We start from the raw sequence: 21,373 nt of genomic DNA, 5'->3' as shown, positions 1-21,373 counted from the left end.
CCCTTCTCTTTGGTAGTTGTAGCAGTGTACTTGGAGCACTGCTTCTCAAAGTGTAGTCCATGGACTACTTATATTAGAATCACTTATAATTGCAAACTCCTGAGGCTTCTGAATTAGACTCTCCAGGGAGTCAATGAGCCTTACTATAATAATCAGCTTCTCAGGTGATATTTATTCCCATAAAAGTTTAAGAGCCACTGATATGGTGGTTAGGAATGCAGACTTTGAACAATCAATGTTTGTCTCACCCTTTTTCTATAACCTTGAAGGCAGAAAATAATAGCTGTTTCATTCTTTCAGAATCCTCTGCACCTAAACAGCACCTGGCACATAGTTGGTGCTCAAAAAATAATTGTTGAATGAAAAAAAAAATGACTGAATGAACAACCAAGGTCACTGTCTTAAAATCACCAATTTTCTTAACAGAAAACAAAATTAAAATAATAGTAACCTCTATCTTATAAAGCCACAGTAAGAAGTAAATGAGCCAATGTGTGTGCAACAGATAGTACAGTGCCTGACACACATACAAAGTGCACGCTACATGGAGAGTGGTGATGGCACTTATGTTGCTACGGTCTTCACGTCAGTGCTTGTGACAGCAGCAATGAGGGAAAACCCTTCACAGGAAAACTCAGGAGCTAGAAAATGTGCTCTCTGTGTGCTTGTTGAAGAGATGCTGCTAGGAGTAAGGACACTTATTCAGTATTTATCGGAAAAACATATTTCTTTGGAAAATGTTTTTCCAAAAAATCTTATCCAGTGAGGCTATAAGGGCGTCAAAGCCCTGACATGAGGAAATAGAACTTATGAGCCTGTTCTTATTTATTCTCTGCGGGATCATTTCCTCTTTACCCCCAAATAAGGAATTTTTATATTTCTGACCAGAAATTCCAGGATAGTCACTGACTTCAGGCTTAAAAGATGTGCTAACTTCTTTAAGAACAATTTTGAAAACACTTTTAAAATAATTCAGACTTAATGGTGCTCTGCGAATGCAAGATAGCAATGATATTTGGAAAAAATACTTTCTGTAATTTAACAACTTTACCAGAATTAAAATATTAGAGATGGTAATATTTAATTTGGCTTAGATTTTGATTAACATGGGAAATATTTGTTATCTTGGTATTGCCGATTTCATGGGTGTGGTGACTTTAAAATTTGTTCACAGATTCTCTGATACTCCTCCCTTCAAGGAATGAAACTTATTCTCCACCCTCAAGTGTGGGCTACACTTAGTGAGCTGCTTCTAACGAACAGGATAAAGTGGAAGTGATGATAGACTTTAGAGGCTAGATCATAAACAGTGCAGCTTCCTCTTGCTTGCTCTCTCTTGGATCACTCACTCTGGAGGAAGTTACCTGCAGCTGCCCCTGTGAGGCTACTGAAGTAACCTAAGACATCCTGTCAACAGCAAACAAAAAACTGAGGTCTCCTGACAACAGCCATGAGAGTGAGCAATCTTGGAAGCAGACCTTCTGGACTCAGTCATTCTTGAGATGTCTGCAGCCCTTCTAATATCCTGGCTGAGACCACATGAGAGGTCTTGAGCGAATCACCAGCTAACCTGTGGGATAAGAAATGTCTACTGTTTTAAGCCACTGATTTTGGGGGTAATTTGTAACACAATGATAGATAACTAATACAATAGATATACATGCATGTGAAAATTTATTGAATTGTACACTTTAATATAACATGTGCAGCTTATTACTGAAAATGCAAATAATACATAATAGATTAAAATATTATGATTTATTACTGAAGGAATAGTTGACTCTTTAAAATGACCAATGTGTAGACCAGGTATAGAATTGGCTTTTTAGTAAAACAGGCCAAAAAAAGAATTTGAGAAAATGATGTTACTATATTAACTACGTACTAGAGATAAGCAGCCAGTCATAACTTGTCAGAATCTTTTTCTTGTTCAGCCCAATAAGCCATGATAGCAGTGGGGATGCTTTAAGTGCAATTCATTCTTGATTACATGAACTACTGGAGGCGACAAATAGCTCTGGAGTGGCACAGAAAATTCTGTTAAATTATAAAGAAGGAGAATGAAATAGAAAGGAAATACTGTATTTGTAATGCAATTTAAATATATATAGTTTATAGTATTGTTTAGTATTTTGGTTTTCTTTTTCTACCTATCTCTGTATTGTATTTTTCCATTATCTGTCATACAATATATTTAATGGCCATATTGTAGTTCATTTTAGTATAAATACAATAATTTATATAAGCAATCCTCTATGATTCACACTTTGGTCATTTTTAACATCTTGGTTATCAGTAATGCTATGATAAGCATCCCTTTAGCTAAAGCTTTGCTTTCTTCTCTCTTTAGAACAGATTTCTGAGAGTGAAAGTTCAACATGTACGAAGATTTTTAAAGTTCTCACTACAAATTACCAAATTTTTCCCCCCCCAAAATACCATGTCAGTTCACAGGCTCATTGACATGGTATTAAAATTCCTTTCTCACCACATTCTTGCAAGCATTCTGGAATTTTTTAAACTGTGCCATTTATTTTTCATGAGGCATTTTAAAAGTTTTACCATCCCCACAACTACCTCACACCATTTTTTCTTGACTGAAAATATTTTCATTTAATGGTAACTCCTTTTTCAAGCATGGCAAAGCCCCTTAGTAAGATTTGACACCAATCAGAATTTAGTGACCATATCTCAACTAAACTATTGAATTAATGCATTGACAAGTTTTCCTAACATGAATTTCTTAATGGAATAATATACAAGAAATAAAACTAGACCCACTGAGGAAAAAAGTCAGTTACTGTCGCTAGCTCTGTGAGATGCCCAAATCCTATAAGTCCCTTTCTACTAGGAAAATTGCATTTAAATTTTCTGGGGGAAGTCATATAAAAGGCAGGAACCAAAATAAATTCTGCCCAACAAACTCGAGTTTGGGGCGTGCTCAATACTTTTCAGTAAGATTGTCATGAGACCTATCATGTATTGATTAATTACCTTGGTGTTTTCATGCCTTATCTTATTCAGTTCTTACTAAAACCCTCTAAAATATAGCCATTACTGTCATAGAGAGTAAAAGTGAAGAAAACATAGGTGTTAAATAACTTGCCCGAAATGACAGAGACAGTAAGTGTCAGGGAAAGATTTTAAAAGCCAGGTTTTTCTGACATAAAATCCTATACTCATACCTGCTCATGATTATCAGAGACCCAATGCATAGTTTTGTTAGACTATTTTCTTGGTTGAAGATATTGGATGGAGTAAGCAAGAGGGCATAGTAAAGTGAGCGTAGACTGTGGATTCGGTAATCCTGGGTTTTGAATTTTGCCTCTGTATGCTAGTTTCTAACTTTTACAGTCTTCCATTTCCATATAATAGCATACCCCATTGTTGAGAGACTTAAATGATACAATGTCTGCCACAATGCTCAATGTGATGCTCAATATATTAGGTATTATTATGTGCATGCTATAAAGTAGAGAAGGTTAGAAAAGAAACATTGTATTCGATTGCCTCCACCAGAGGGCAGAGTAAGAATTTTTGTGTCATTTTTTATGCCAGTTTCAGATAAGAAAAACTAGAATGTGATGTAGCATAATTTAATACCACTTTAATACTTTAAATCTTGAAAGCAGACAATAATAGACAAAAATAGAGGAAATAAAAATATGAAAAGGAAATACATGAAGAATAATAAAACTGAACATTTTTTTACATTCTGTAAATTTATATAATTGAATATATATTCAATTATATGTAGTCAGTTTGGAAGTGAAGAAAAATACAACTAGAAGGATTTTTTGAATTGAAAAAGTAATCAACAATATTTTTAAAATTATTCTAGAATATGAGATAGGGGTAAAGAGAAGAAATGGGGAGATGGGAAATTATACAAATTGACACAGCTCTTTCTGTTATACGGTACAAGTGGTAAAATATTTCTAGAAAAAAATGTTAAAATGTTGAAAGTCACAGAAGTAAGAGTATGCTGGAGGGATAGAGACAGGGAAAACTATGTTATAAATTGAAAACAATTTTTTAAATATAGTAATTGAGGCAGAACTGAAGAGGAAAAGTAATGGACATTGCAATTAACTCTCAAGATCTATTTCACTCTAGATGATTAGTCTAAGCCAACCAAGGGACCCTCATTCTCCTGGTCAGGGAAGGGTTCAGGGTGGAGAGTATGACCCAACCATGGCCAAAGAGACATAAGGAGAAAAGTCTGCTATTGCTGCTGGTTTGGGGTCAGCAGAGTCATTCTGGAAAAGGTCTCTCTCACACTAGAGGAAGTCCCAGAAGGAGATAATCTCTTTTCTTCCTCGTGGTATTTCGTCTGGATGTGATATGGGGTCAACGGAAGCTATCTGGCTCCCTGCCTATAAATGGAGTAACCATCAAAGCTAGCATCACCACCTCAGCTCCACCTCAGATCATCAGGCATTAGATTCTAGTAGGAGCACTGGTCTCTGGTGCCAAACAGGTTGGGGACCACTACCCTAAATGACAGAAGAAGATAATTCATTCTTGGCATTAAGTCAAAGGGGAATTTTCTAATGTGGTCCTTTCTGGGACGATGCCAGTCTTCCTGTGGCTTTGGTGAAGTCAAAGTCTGGGGCCTGGAATCATAGAGTGATAGTCTTAGAGAACCATATGATTCAAATGCCCTATATTTTTATTGAGGTATAACTGACATACAACATTATATTAGTTTCATGTGTTCAACACAATGATTATACACACACACACACACATACACACGTGTGTGCATTATATATATATATATTATATATATATGTAATCATTGTGTATATAACCATCTCTAAAGCTATCACTCTATGATTCCAGGCCCCAGACTTTGACTTCACCAAAGCCACAAGAAGACTCTGGCATCGTCCCAGAAAGGACCACATGTGTGTGTGTGTATAGAAATGATCACCTCAATAAGTCTGCAAACTCCCTGTTTTTGATGAGTAGGTAAGAACAAGAAAGGCAATATAAACTTCCTATGGTCACATAGCAAGTTGATGATGTGCCTATGTCTAGAAAGCCCAAAGGATATAGCCAGTAAAACTCAATTAGAAAGTCTATATTGCTCTATACTTTTAATATACAGCTAGTTCTTTTATATCCTTGTATTTGTCTCACCTCAAAATAGGTATAGTTTACATAAAGTAAAAATGTTGAAAAGAAAGGGAATACTATTCTCTTCAAATGAAATAAAAAGTCCTGGGCCAAATGCGGAAGAATAAAAAAATAATAAGGCCATAAATTGGGGCAAAAATGTGTTATTTCATCCTTCTAGAAATTCCATCAAACTAAGAATCCCTTCCGTAAGCGGACGGGGTTGTTAAAGGAAAGGAGAAACTACCTCTCACTCAGGCTTGTGGAAACTGATGTGGGAGGAAGTAGCAAACTTAAGCAAAAAGCCTACTAAATATTTAATGAGCCAAGTTAATAAAACTGTTTTTATCTTTACAGTTTTGATTGCTTCCTGCCTTCTGCTTTTCTGTCTTCCTCTCCTCCACAAATGTTCTCGACACAGACACAGCTTTATTTCTATCATACTCTGAAGCAGCTGGTCTCCGTTTTTACGACCGCCTGCTTGACCTTTGGTCAGCTTTTCAAACACAACTTTTCTAGTTAGCTAACTACTCAATCCAGATCTTTCTTCTGATTTTTAAAAGTATTCTCTGTAGTGACAATATTCTCTGGTCACCAGGCTAGAAGTCATTCATTCCCCCATGCCTACTTTTTCCTTATCTTTGATGCCTGGGTCTCATCGTTTCTTCCACTGCTACCTGCCTAGGGCGAGAGTAGGAAATTAATGTCGAGTGCAGGCCTGCTGCAGCGAACCTGACTGCATTCCCACTCCGTGGGCCCCGTTCCCAGGCTTAGGGTTCATCGAGACATTGAACCCTAAGTGGTTCAGTTTCTTCATGTGCACAAGAGAGTTGGGAAAAACAATATGCATTTACCGAAATGGGTTGCTGTGAGGATTAAATTAGATAACACACAGAGCACTAGAAGGGAAACAATAATTGTTTGCTGCCTTTTAAATGTAAGGCTTTAATGTTACACATCTAAACCTCTGTGCCATCATCCTAGCTGAGTTGACTCCTTAATTCTTTTCCAATGCAAATTCCACCCATCTCAAAGATTACTCTGCTAATCCCACTTTACTGCTCAAAAGTTGTCAGTGACCTTCAGTTGATGAGGAAGTTTAATTTATCCTCTATCAGCAGCCACAATGAGTCCGCAGTGTGCATTTTCAGCCCCGTGTCCCCCAAACAGCATTCGCCAACCCTGTGCTCTAGCTCCATCTAACCACAGCCCGCTCTTTATTTGGCTGAAATATTTCTAGCAATAAAATAGACTATAACAGAATAGTATAATAAATTTAACCTCAATCCAGTACTGTCAGTTGTATAGTATTGCCACACTTGTTTCACATCTTTTTTTAAAAATTTTTTTCTTCCCTTTCCATAGTTAGATTTTTTTCTGTCTCCATATAATTGACCCCTCATATCTCTTTAAATAGATAAATTATTGTATATGTATCTGAAATACCTATGTATCCCTCCCCTGATCCCATGGCCCTCACAGCCTCCCAGAGGTAACCAATGTATTGGATCTGGTATTTGTAATTTCCTTGCACTTTTAAATACTATTATTGATCAAGAACAAGGGAAGTCTGAGGTACTGTCAAAGCAAAAAAGAGCCTAAGGAGACATGATGATCAAATGTAATGTGCTATTATATTTAGATGGATCCTGAAGCAGGAAAGGATAGGGAATGACAAAGAAATCTTCGTTAACTATGGACTTTAGTTCATAATATTGCATCAATATCCATTCATTAGTTGTGACAAATGTACCATACTATGTAAGATGTTAATTATAGAGGAAACTTGGTATAAGCATATGGGAACTATCTACACTGTTCTCATAATTGTTCTGTAAATCTAAATTTATTCTAACGTAAAAATGTTATCTTAGAACATTACCACCTGTGTGTATGACTGTTGACAGCACATAGCTTTGTTTTAAATGTTCTTTGTTTTCTAATTTGTCTTAATGATAGTATATTATACATTTATTTCATTATACAGCTAGCTTTTTTCAGTGGTAAGTCTCCAATGTCTCACCCTAATTCTATTCTCTGTGCCCCAAAAGGTAACCTCTATGGACTGCATCTTCAGGCTTCCTTGTCTTCTGCTGCTGGTTGAATTTATCTGTTAGAAAGCAACAACAGAAGGTAGAAGAGTGGCAGAAGAGAAAGTATGTTGTAGGCAGAATGAAGCCCCCAAAGATGTCCATGCTCTAATGCCCAGAACCTGTGAAAATGTTCCTTTATACGGTAAAGGGGACTTCACAGATGTTATTAGTTAAGGATCTTGAGAGCAGGAGATTATTCTGAATTATCACAAGGGACCTTATAAAAGGAAGGCAAAGGGTCAGGGTTAGGGAGAGAGATTAGAAGATGCTACAATGCTGGCTTTGAAGATGGAAGAAGAGACCACAAGCCAAAGAATTCAGGCAGCTTCTAGTGGATAGAAAAGGGAAGAGGATACATTTTCATCTATAACTTCTAGAAGAAATGCAGCTTTGCTGATACCTTGATTTTAGCCTAGTAAAACCCAGTTTGGACCTCTCATCTCCATAGCTTAATAAATTTTGTTTTAAGCCATTAAGTATTTGGTAATTTGTTACAGAAGCTATAGGAAATTAATACATATATTTATTCCCTCTGTTATCTTCCTCTCTGGCTGCATATCTGGTGGTGGCTTCGATTTTGCAAATTGCTTTCTTCTGACAGGCTTTCTTCCATGGCTTCAGTTCTCACCAGGCTCCGTTAACTCCAACCTCTCCCTTTACCACTCCAAGCCCAGAATTAGTAAAGACTTTCCATTGTTATGCTCTCGTGTTTTTCCAACTCTCTGGTTCCATTCACCCATTCACACCTCTGTATATATTCTCTTCATTGAATCAACTTTAGTTAAACTCCATCAAAGTAACATGTTTTCTGATGAGACTGTCAAATATACTTTTTTTCTTTCACTACTGGTTTTATAATATATTCATGTTGAGAAAAAAAGCTCTAGTTTATTTAATATGTATATAGTGTTCTACTGTATAAAATACCACATCTTATCCATTTCCTTATAGATAGACATATAGATAGATTCCAGTTTTACTCATTAAATTTCTTGTGTACATATCCTGGCTTATAAAAGTCATCACTTTTTAAAGTCATGTTTTTATATAAAGTATAAAATTGTAGGTGAAAATGCAGGTTGTTTACTATGTGTAATTTTCAGTTTTACTAGATGTGACCAATTGGTTTTCCTACGTCATCTTTCAAATACATATTCATCAAAATCCTTACCATTCATCAAGGCCCAGCTTAAATCCCACCTTCTCAATGCAGCCTTCCTGGACTTTCTTAGCTATAAGGCATTTCATCTCCTCTGGATTCTCATAGCAATTTTTGTGGTATCAGTCATATGTTGTAGGCAGAATGACGACCCCCCCACCCAAAGATGTCCAGGCTCTAACCCCCAGAACCTGTGAAAATGTTATTTTAATGTCAAAGGGGACTTCATAGGTATGATTAGTTAGGATCATATTGCACTTACCATGTTTCAGTTTTTTGCCTTGTTATATATATGTGTGCCTCATCTCTCCTAAAAGCAGAAACTATATTGTTCTGGATCTTTCTGCAACAGATTACATTTATAACCTGAACAATAATGATCAGCGTATCCTTTTCCCAGTTAGTTTTTCTTTTTGACTTCTCTCTATTAATGGCATCAAAATTCTCCTAGCTACAAAGTTCCAAGGCCTCAGGAATCTTAAATTCTATCTGACCCTTTTCCTCCGCCCCCACGAAGTTGTCATTTGCTAAGGACTTGTGACACCTATGGCTAGTGGCTGTAAATCTATAGCTTTTAAATCCACTTCCTCATTCCATTTCTTCTCCCTTTGTCTAGGCCCTATTTACTTATGTGAACATCTGGAATGACTCCAAACTAACCCTGAGTTTCACCTAAAGTAATGAACTCCCCTTTCAAAGAATCCTATAATGTCATCCCTTTCCAGCTCATGTGCTTTAAGGACTTGGAACTGAATTTGGAGTTCTCCTCCTGGTGAACAAAGTCAAAAGATCTTAAGGCACAAATAGACAGCAAGGCAATAATAGTAGGAACCTTCAATACCCTACTTTCAACAATGGATAGATCATCTAGACATAAAATCAATGTGGAAATAATGGACTCAAATTACACTTTAGATCAAATGGATCTAAGAAACACATAAAGAACATTTTATCTAATAGCAGTAGAATATTCTTCTCAAATGAGCAAAAAACATTTTCTAGTATAGATCATATGTTAGATCACAAAACAAATCTTCACAACTTGAATAAAATTGGAATCATATTGAATAATTTTTCTGACCACAATAGATGAAACTAGAAATCAATGACAGGGGAAAAAATGGATACTTCACAAAATGTGAGATTAAACAACACACTTCTGAACAGCCAATGGGTCAAAAAAAAAAAAAAATCGAAAGGGAAATCAAAAAATGTCTTGAGACAAACAAAAATGGAAGCATTACATACCAAAAGTTATGGGTCCCAGCAAAAGCGGTTCAGAAGGAAGCTTATAGTGACAAAGGCCTATATTAAGAAAAAAGAAAGATCTCAAATAAACAACCCAATTTTATACTTCAAGGAACTAGAAAAAGAAATATAAGTCCAATGATAGTGGAAGGAAGACAATAACAAAGATTGGAAAGGAAATAAATAAAAAGAGACTAGAAAGACAATAGGAAAAGATCAATTAAAATGAGAGTTAGTTTTTTGAAATGATAAACCAACCCTTATCTGAACTAGGGGAAAAAAAAAGACTCATAAATAAAATAACAAATGAAAGAGGAGACATTACAACTTATACCACTGAAATACAAAGGATCATGACTATGAAAAATTATGTCAACAAATTAGATAATTTAAAAGAAATAAGTAAATCTGAAAAACATATATCTTACCAAAACTGAATCATGAAGAAATAGAAAATTTAAACAGACCAGTAATGAGCAAGAAGATTGAATTAGCAATCAAAAATCTCCCAACAAATAAAAGCCCAAGCCCAGATGACTTCACTGGTGAATTAAACAAAGCTTTAAAGAAGAATTAATACCAATTGTCAAACTCTTTCAAAAAACTGAAGAGGGAGGAAAAAGGAAACTCCAAAATCATTTAATGAGGCCAGGATTATTTGATACAAAAGCCAGACAATAACACTACAAGAAAACTATGGGCCAATATCTCGGATTAATATAGTTGTAAAAATCTTCAACAAAATACAAACCATTTTAAGAGCATATTAATAGAATCACACCATAATCAAGTGGGATTTATCAAGTGGAATGTAGGATGGTTCAACATATGCAAATCAATAAGTGTGGTACATCACATATCAGAATGAAAAATAAAAATCATATGATCATTTTAATAGATGCATAAAATGTATCGACAAAATTCAACTAACTTTCCTGTGAAAACTTTCAGCAAATTAGGTAGAGAATAAATATATCTCAACATAATAAACGCCTTTATGACAATCCCACAGCTAACATCAAACTCAATGGTAAAAAGTTAAAAGCTTTTCCTTAAGATCGGAAACAAGACAAGGATGCCCACTCTCACCAATTCCTTTCAACACAGTACTGGAAGTCCTACACAGCAACTGGGCAAAAAAAGAAATAAAAGTTGTTCAAATTGAAGATGACATGATCTTCAATATAGGAAACCCTAACTATTTCAAAACACTTAGAACTGATAAATTAATTCAATAAAGTTGCAGGATATAAAATCAACATGCAAAAATATGTTGCACTTCTATATATTAACAGCTATCTATCAGAGAAATTAAGAAAGCAATCACATATAATAATAAAAACAATAAAATAATTAGAAATAAATTTAACTATGAAAGTGTAAGATCTGTATAGTAAAAACTTTAAGACATTCTTGAATGAAATTGAAGAAAACACAAATAAATGGAGAGAGATCCATGTTCTTGTATGGGAAGAATTAATATTTCTTAAATGTCCATTTTACACAATGCGATCTACAGATTCAATGCAATCTCTATCAAAATTCCAAAGGTATTTTTTACAGAAATAAATTCAAAAATTTGTATAGAACTACAATAGACTCTGAACAGCCAAATCAAAAACAAAAAAAGTGAAAGGGCAAAGCTGGAGGCATCATACTTCCTGGTTTCAAACTATATTACAAAGTTATAGAAATTAAAGCAATATGGTTCTGACATAAAAACTGAGACATAGACCAATGGAATAGAGCCAAGAACCCACAAATAAACCCATTGCATATATGATCAATTAGTCTTTGACAATGGCAGCAAGAACACACAATGAAGAAAGAATAGTCTCTTCAACAAATTTAAATTCTTAAATCATCCCAGTTGAGGATGCCAAGAACCTAATTAATATATTTGGTTTTGAGAATCTCCCACATCGACCCCTTAGGAGGCAGAAACAGCTTTCGTTACAGAAGCCTAATGCGTACTCTCCCAGCTTCCCTTGCAGCTAGGGTACAGGCATGTGACCTTGGCTCCACTGATGGGTGCACCCACATGAGAATTTGAATCTGAGGCTGGAAAAGCAAAAGGATGACTATGTGGAATTCATTCTGGGCAAGTTCCTGGCCGTATAGGTTCAAAGCCTGCTTTTTCAACCTTTGCAAGGATCCTGAGAATAAAGTCCTCTGTTTAATCAACCTGAGTTGGATTCTATTCTTGGCAACTGAAAACCTTGAGTGATACTGCCCTGTCCTGGACCTTTAACACTTGACACCTGGCTGATTCTCCTGACTATTCTCTCATCTCCCAACCACAGATTAAGTTTGACTTTAATGCCTCCCCTTCCTGCACTGGAAAAAAATGTGTTCTTTGCTTCCAATCACTAAAATTGATCTTATATAACTTTACTTTTAAAAATAATTATCATAAAAGATGATCACTTAGAAATCAGGAAAATAGAGTTTCTCCGTGATCTGCAAGAGGCCCCAGATCAAAATGTCCTCCTCCCTTTCCCCTCAGCCTTGGCCTGACCTTGCTCATTAGTGGTTTCATGAGAAACTATTCCTGACTTCTTGGCCTCGCCTTCTATAAAGGTTAATCAGAAACAGCCACACAGGCAGGACTATTTCTAACCCTAGGCTTCACTGCTTTTCAGAGGAAGCTGACTGTGACTCAATTATAAAAAAGGAGAAAACTCCTTTTAAAGTGTCACGTATATTATTACCCACAAACAGTGGAGTGCCACTCTACACAAGCAATAGCGGAACAAGTGTGGCCATGTGCACATCACTGTCAGCCCAAGGGACTGGACAATCTATCCCAATTTCTTTTTGTTCACGGGGACTACTAGGAGACTGAACGGGAAAATTAAGAGGTAGAACATGTGGTATAGTAAGTCCTCACTTAACGTCCTTAATAGGTTCTGAGACTTTAAGTGGAACAACGTACATGCATATCTTCTTTTATTTCGCTTCACTTTATTGTGCTTCACAGATGTTTTGTTTTTAACAAATTAAAGGCAAGACCTGCCACCAACAAAATGATCATGACTCGCTCTCATGGGATACTGGCTGTACTGTAGTACCCACTTTACTGCAGTGGTCTGGAACCAAACCCACAATGTCTCCAAAGTATGCCTGTGTAAAGAAATCTATTTTACCATTGGCTAACTGATATAAACAAGAGTTAAGTTCCTACAGCATCTCATAATATTATAACTAAACATTATTCAAGGATCTGCTGTGCCTAATTAATTGCATGAGTGAAGCGATCAGCATCTGCTAATCCTTATGGTAATTTTTTATATCTTTGTTCTCACAACCAACCAACACCCAGTATTCCAGCTAGCAGGAGGCTTAAAATTCATCTGGTTAAATTCTTTCATTTTATAGATAAGGAAATTGGAATCCAGAAATGTTAAGGGCCTGCCCAGGTCAGAGAGCTGCTAAAGCTCAGAGCCAGATAGAAGCCTGACCTTTACTGGCCCTCAAACCAGGGTACTTTCAAACCTCAGGAATCTAACTCTCCAAATAACAGGGAAAAATTAGCTTCAGGTCTTTATTTAATAGATGGTCTTTAAAAACATTAAGTGTGTCTACAGAACTTATCTGTAAGGGCGGGGGGAGTAGGAATAATGTGCTATTTACATATTCCTATAAAAAGTAGGAATAATGTGTTATATTATGTAACATATTACACTTATATAAAGCAGAAAATACACTTAAAATGCTTTTTGTTATAATAACAATATAAAACCTAGAACCTTGTCCAAGGAGTTTACCTTGTAAAATGGACCATCTTTTGACAGTAAATGTGGCTACAAGTTAGTCTAATGTGATGATTCACAAAGAAATCTAAGTGCAGAATCCGTTAAGTGTCCATTCCTCTGTTAAAGGGCAGGTGACTGATGCGGTGACATTGGCATTTCTGGACTGATACATGGCTTAGGAAAAGAGGGCAGTGCTGGAGCTATAGAATATCGCTGTTCAGAGTCAAATTCTGCTCCATGACTTCTGTGTAATCTTGACACATTAGGTAGTAACTTCTCTGTGCCTCCATTTCCTTATTTGTAAAACGAGAACAATTACGAGGATTAATATATTTAGGATCTGGTAGGCAATGAGTGCTCAAAAAAGTTAGCAGTTGTTATTAATGAAAGAATCTAAACAGAGATCTAGGAGCTCACACAGGGCTTGTCTTTGGAATTGCCTATTTCTAAATTTAGTGGGCTGGAAATTAAAAGTGCTCTGAAGAGCCACTAGAGGGAGCACTCCGGTCATACTGTAATGACACAGACATGCTGGGGAAGCCACACACAGAGGTTGCACATACATTCTCCCTTGGTACCAGTAAAATGCATGGCCTCAGAGAGAACCCAAACTCTAAGGCTGAGGCCCATGGGATTGATAGATCGGATGTTCATCTTGAGTGAGGTTTCTGTTTTGGAAGGCCATTAGAGTTAGTCTCTGAATTCTCTCTCCTTTTCAATTCAAGTTGCCTGGAGCTGCAGTTCTTCACTGTTGTCAGGACTCAGTCTCCAAAAATGTTATTGATAATGCCCTAAAATACTTTAATATGAAGGAGATTGTGTGTGTGTGTGTGTGTGTGTGTGTGTATCTATTCTCTTAGAGTCAGTTATCACTTTATAATAACACCACAAATCTGTATTTCTGAGGAGCGAGGTTAAAGTGGATGTTGCTGGGAACGTGCAAACTCATGGGAACTTCACCCACTCTATGTTTAGAAAGACAAATTTTCCAGAAGTTCAAGACCCGGGACTGGGGCAGGGAGAGCAATGGTCATCTCCAAATAGCACAGCAACCCACAAAGGCACAGTCTGCAGCCTGTTTAGCTTCCTTTAGGTGAATTGTATATGTTCTCTCTAGGACAAAAGAAGAGAAGAGCCAAGATTGAAGGAGGCACTCACTGACATCCTGGCCATCGCTTTGCCTCTGCTGCGGCCATGTACCCAAGCCCTGCTCAGATACACCTTCTGGCTTAATAATCCCTTTTCTCCTCTTTTGAATCCAAAATGTTGGGGAAAGTGTGATTTAGTCTTTTACTACTCAGTTTGCTTTCAGGACATCATTGGTTCTTCTAGAATATATATTTTTTTAACTTAGCTATAATTTTTTGACTTAAAGTCTTTCTTTATCCTGTCTTCCTTCTACTCCCAACTTCTAGCATTAGATTGAAGGTTTTCCCAGGCAAGTATCTTGCTTCTTGCTTTCCAAGGCTGAAAATATGGGGAGTCTCTTAATTGAAGACTATCCCTCTGACTTCCTGTTCTTTAGCACATCTAGTCACTTAATTACTATCCTCGGCTGGTTAAATCAGGGTACTAAGGACTTCTGACTTGGCAGGTGGAGAGATTCTGATGGGGGCAAAGGGAGATCATAAGCCCACTCCTAGTTCAAGTTTCAGAGCATCAAGCAGCCTCTGACAGAGGCTTTCTATTGTCATTTTTCTCTGAGAGGGTGCAGGCCTTGTCTTAGGGTGAAGGGTCACCCTGTAGGTCAACACGGTTTTCCATCCTCTAATCTGAGGGCAGACCATTTCCCCGCTGGCCTCATATCCAAGCTCTTTGACTTTGGGGTACAAATGCCCTCTAGGAAGCCACTGGCTTTCTGGGCAGCCAGTTTTCTGGGCTCTACCCATGGGAAGTCTGACTGGCTTTGCTGTGATTGTGCCCTTCCTGTGTGTGTCCCATCTTCTCCCCCGTTTACCCCTGGCCTCTGACACTGGGTGGCCCCCGGGACACTTGCTGGACCCACTGACCTATTCAGCCTCTCTTTGCCTCGTAAAAGTCAGATTTTTTTTAAAGCCCATTAACACCCTAACGAGAGTTCCTCTTAAGTCACCAGTGTCGCTCATTAGTGTCCCCAGTCGTACAAGCCTCCTGTCATGTTCCTCTGTGGGGATTTGTAGCTAAAATGTGTAGCACATGTATAGTAGAAATGTGGTGGAAGGCAACCACCATCTTTCCCTCAGAAGTCCTAATGGTCTCCCCTTAATGTTTTAAAAATATGGGAACCTATAATTGCTTCTTGAAGTTTGGGCATTGTTGGATGTTTGTTTTCAACCATGCATCCTTTTCCCCTCCTTCAAAAACCATACCACAGGAAGGAAGGAAGGAAGGAAGGAAGGAAGGAAGGAAGGAAGGAAGGAAGGAAGGAAGGAAGGAAGAAAGAAAGAAAGAAAGAAAGAAAGAAAGAAAGAAAGAAAGAAAGAAAGAAAGAAAGAAAGAAAGAAAGGACCACTTAGTCGTAGGACTTTGGATGTACCCTCCTGGAGGCAAGTCAGTGCTGGTTTTGTCTTGTTTGTCTGAAACCTACTCCATCATATACCCTAAATTCTGAACTCATCCCTGGCCACTCTGGGATCTACACACTGAGACCAGGAGACCAGTGGTGTTGGGATAGAAGAAAAACGGCCTTCCTTTTAAAGTTTGCTTAACTAGCTCTGAAAAAAAAGGAAAACACAAACATTGAGCAAAGCAGAATTATTACCTTTGTCTCAAGTAATAGATCATTGTCATTGATTTCAGGGTATCCAGAGTATATAATTTTGTCAGGCCTTTAACCACAGTTTTAGTTAATGAGATAAAATTGAGAAAGTTTTTAAAAAGAGTGTGATAGATTCTCCTAGGCAGCCCCAAAATCTAGTGTTCGCTATGTCTCAAAAGCTACAGTAACTCACTTCTGTGCTCGAAGTGAATCATTTGGGCATCCACTTCTGGCCACGAACAGAGGAGAACAAAGGCTGAGAGACTGTGGATTTGTAGAGAAGTAGGAAGAATGTCTTTGCTTCACATTATCCATGTACAAACACAGCATGCATACAGGGTGTGGGGTAAACAGTTCTTTTCATACCTAAGGTACCAAATAGTAGACTCGTTAAACCTTAGAGGTGGAAGCAACCTCAGAGAACATGTGGTTCAGGATCTTCATTTTCAAGACAAAAATGATAAGCCTGTGATTACCCAGAAGCAGAGCACAGAATGGGAGCTTGGACTCTGATGCAAGTTGCTCGGGCTCGAATTCAGACTCTCCCAATCCTAGTTGCTATGTGGCCTTGGCATGGTACTTAACAATCCTGTGATCAGCTTCCTGTAAAATGGAGATAATGGTAGCACTGACCTCTGAAGGCTGTGGAAGTGAGTGGTACATTTAAAGGGCCTAGTGCTGTCTACAAACATGCCACCCTGAACAAGCCCCATCTTGTCTGATCTTGGAAGCTAAGCAGGGTTGGTCCTTGTTAGTACTTGGATGGGAGACCACCTAGGATGACCAGGTGCTGTAGGCATAAAAAATAAGGGATTGTAAGCTGACAAGGTCCTTGCATTCTGTGAGGTCAACCAAGAGTTACTTCACCTAAAAATAAATAAAGGGCCTGGTGCTGAGTGAGCACTGGATACAGACTGAGTTAATTTATTTTAGAGTCCTAGCATAGAGCAGAGTGCAGAAGACTTGGTTGCTGCTCAATAAATATATTAGGAATGAGTGAAGAATATACACTTTGTAAATAAAAGAAATGAAGCCAGAAATAGACATACAAAAAGGTGCTCAACATCACTAATCATCAGAGAAATGCAGAATTAAAACCACAATGAGATATCACCTTATACCTGTCAGGATAACTATCATCAGTAAATCAACAGAAAACAAGTATTAGCAAAGATGTGGAGAAAGGGGATCCTATGTGCACCGTTGGTAGGATTATAAATGGGTACAGCCACTATATAAAACAGTATGGAGGTTCCTCAAACAATTAAAAATAGAACTACCATATGGCCCAGCAATTCCTCTTCTGAGTATTTATTCAAAGAAATCTAAAACACTAATTCAAAAAGGCATAGTCACCTCTATGTTCATTGTAGCATTATTTGCAATAGCCAAGACATGAAAGTAACCTAAGTATCCATTGACAGACAAATGGATAAAGAAGAAGTAGCACATATATACAATGCTATATTATCCAGCCATAAAAAAGAATGAAATCCTCCCAGTTGTGACAACATGGATGGACCTTGAGTGCATTATGCTAAGTGAAATAAGTCTGAGAAAGAAAAATACCATATGATCTCACTTATATGTGGAATGTAAAAAACAAAATAAATGAACAAACAAAACAGAAACAAACTCATAGATAAAGAGAACAAATTGGTGATTGCCTAAAGGGATAGGGTTAGGAGGGGGCGGGGAGGAAAGAGATTAAGAAGCACAAATTGTCAGTTATATAAAAAGTTCTGGGGTTGTAAAGCACAGTATAGGGAATGTAATAACTATATTTGGGGTCAGTTGGGTACTAGAATTATCAGGGGAATCACTTTGTAAGTTATGTAAATGTCTAATCACTATTTTGTACACCTGAAACTAATATAACTATAATTGAAAGATACAAAAAAAAATTTTAAAAAGAAATGAGACTATAGACGTTATGAGACACATACAGAATTAGTCCCCCAAACTCAGATTCTGGCCCCCTTCCTCTGATGCAGACCCTTGATGTCACCTGGCCTGTTCCTGCCTCTAATCCACACTCTGCAGAGCCAAAGACCCTCCCTTACTTGGCACATGGGAGACTGTCTGCAAATTTAACCCAGCTTTCACCCTGCTCCTTCAGTGACGCCCATATGAGGAGTCACTGAACAATCTTTTCTGTGACACGACAGGTAGAAAACCTCCGTCTGCTCATCTCCAGCTCCTTTGTTTTGGGACCAAATTGCCAGCCCAGCTGCCTCTGCTCTCCTGCAAACTCCCACAGGGCTGTCGCAGAAGCCTGAGGATCCCAATATCTTTGTTGTTCTTTCTTTGTTCTGAAGGTGATTATTTCTGCAGGGCCCTCCTTCCAGCCCTCTCCTCTCTCCCCACTCCTATTTGGTATTCTGACGAAATTCTGTCTCTAAGAGCAGGGACTCCCGGTGTGTGTGTGTGTGTGTGTGTGTGTGTGTGTGTGTGTGTGTGGGTGTGTGTGTGTGTGTGTGTGTGTGTGTGTGTGTGTGTGTGTGTGTGTGTGTGTGTGTGTGTGTGTGTGTGTGTGTGTGTGTGTGTGTGTGTGTGTGTGTGTGTGTGTGTGTGTTCTCCCCTTTTCCTTCTCTCCTCTCATCCTCCCTCCCTCTCTCAGACATCACTTCCCTTCTTTCCCTGCCTGCTTTCCTTTGCCTGTTCCTCTTGACTTATTTTATCCCTCTTTGCTATAAAGAGGAGGGGGAGACTTCTAGCAATTAGCCATTAGCTCCTTGTTCGCCAAAGCATCCCAATGGAATAAGGACAGCTGATATCGTATTCTAGGACTATTAAAATATCTTCTTTGCTGTTTCACTCCACAGTGGGCAGATTAAGGGCACAGGCATCTGTTGGGAAGCATAATTGTCATTGTCCAGTTCCATTTTCCCAAGGAGCGGCCTCCTCTGACGTTACTGCGAGTGACCTTGAGCTACCCCAGAAAATCACTGTGTCTGTTCTAACGTTCTGGCAACTATAACTCCCCCAGAGGAGCAGTTGGTCAAGGACGAATAGGATCAAGAGTAGCAAAAATCACGTCATTCTCCCGGTAAAGAAGAGTAGGCTCTGCTCTCTGTGGCCAAGTAGCAAGTTTTTGTTTTTAAAGGATAATTTCTTTTTCAGGGAGGCGAAGTTTAGCCCTAAGGTAACTTTGTTCTGTGATGACACCCTGGACCCAGGGGGAGAGATTGCTCAGGACCGCTCCATCCTGGCCTTTTGGTTTTTGGTGATGCATGTGGATAAGCTGAACTCGGAAGGCAGGACCCTTTCGCAATGTGTTTCCGTCGTAGTCACACTGTGCCCTTTCAGTCCAGATTTGTATTTGAGTGTCCCTCTGCAGCCATCTGTTGTCTCAGCCCTCTCCTCTGACTCCTCCACCCTTTTGTTGCCTGTGGGCCACTCTCTCCTTCAGGCGTTGCCATGTGAGCTCACCTTTCTCTACTGAATTGTTCAGTCGGCCTGAAGGAGAGACCTCTGATAAACTAACAGATGGCTGCCCCAGGAACAGTGGGATCGACGCTGCAGGTCAAAGGTGTCACCACCAGGTGGCACCTGACTAAGCTCTCTGCATGTCTCTTACTCTGAAGAGAAATTTCTGACGAGTTAAAAAAAAAAGTCAGTGGAAAGTAGCACGAGAGGTCACTTAGCTCAGCAGCCTCCAAATATATATTTTTTACTTTTTGCCTCAAAATATTGTTTTTATTTCTCACCTATATAACTTTTTGATTATGCACACCTGCATTTATTTGTCAAATATATATATGTACTAGTATCAATGTATTTTAAATACTAGTAAAACTTAATAAAAATTGTTTAGATAAAAATCAAAGTGTATATAAATATAAATTTTCTAATATTTTCTTCTGTACTACAATAGATTTTTCCATACACCTCCCAGAGAGATCACTGATCTAGTTCATATTTTTTCTCCAAGGACCACATTTCAATAAAACAAGTATGTTTTGAGCTTTTACTATGTACTATGAACTGTAGAAGGGATGAAGAATTATTCAAAAAGGAATAAAACATAGTCTATCTACAAGTTTCTTAATTTGGCCGTAGAGGCAAGATATAGCAAAAGACATAAAAGATTTACAGACAATGTAAAACACTATACATGTAGCAGCCAGAATACTTAACCTGCAAACAATAATAACCCACTCTTAATGTTTGAAACCAAAAGGAATTTTATTAGGTGCCTACAGAATCTCCTGCAGGGCCAGTAAGCAAGCCAGAATTAGAGGCTAAGCAGCAGCCAGAAGAAATATCAACCACCCAAGGGCTGTTCTGGCTGAAATTAATGGTTCGATTGCCTGTCTGTCACTCAGCACCAATGTCACCAGAGACCAGAGAGTACCAACTCTACTAGAGATGCCAGGGGTAATCATAACTTGGCTACCATGGTTGCTATAAGAGCTAAGTTTGCTGCGTGCAGTCGCTGCTTCCAGAACCAAGCCTCAAGGACGTCTTTAACTCTTCTGACTCTAATGTGGAGAAAGCGACAAAAAGCTGGACCCTACATTGACTGAGCCAGTCCACAGGATCCACCTCATTTCAATAGAGTCTACTTGAGGAGGAAGGCTAATGAGTGCCTTGAGCTCTCACTGAAGAATGCTAGTCAAGACCTGTCAGCTGTCACCTCAGACTTTAGGTGAATCTCAGCCTGAATCAGCCATGAGTTCCTGCTATAATAAACAAGCTCTAGACTTCCTATTTGAGGCAATTTCACCTGAGTTCTCAAGGTTCCTTGAGTTTTTTTGAATGTCTATTTTTCTTCTCCCAAAGTGCACACTTGACTTTCAGCCACTGCTGCATTTTAACCACCAATGTCTTGTTTGTCTTCTGTTCTTACTTACCTGCCTGACTTCTGAGCTCAATTTTTGTACTGACCTCCATTCCTTCCTGTTGCCCGGCTCCTCCTTGCAAACAAATATTTGATTCATCCCTTCACCTAATGCTTTGCTTTTATCCTGTCCTTTGTTTTGGTGTCAGCATCATCCCCAGATTTTGCCTGGATCCCAACTTACTCTTTACCTCTTTAATATACGTGGGCTCAGCATCAGCAAAAGACTCAAATGGAGTTGGGCTCTGGGATTAGGTGATATAAAGAATTGGAAGAAGAAGATTCTCCATGGGGACATCTGAGTATGGGCATGCTCTTTGGCTGCCCTGGAGGGAAGGAAGAGTGGCTAGTAACAGGGGTATGGAAGGGGCTGTTAAGCAAAAAAAAAAAAAAATTTAAGGACAGTGAGGTAATTGC

This window comes from Rousettus aegyptiacus, unplaced genomic scaffold (genome assembly GCF_014176215.1).
Source record: "Rousettus aegyptiacus isolate mRouAeg1 unplaced genomic scaffold, mRouAeg1.p scaffold_m13_p_8, whole genome shotgun sequence".
NCBI lineage: Eukaryota > Metazoa > Chordata > Mammalia > Chiroptera > Pteropodidae > Rousettus > Rousettus aegyptiacus.
Note: the sequence above shows the minus strand (reverse complement) of the source record.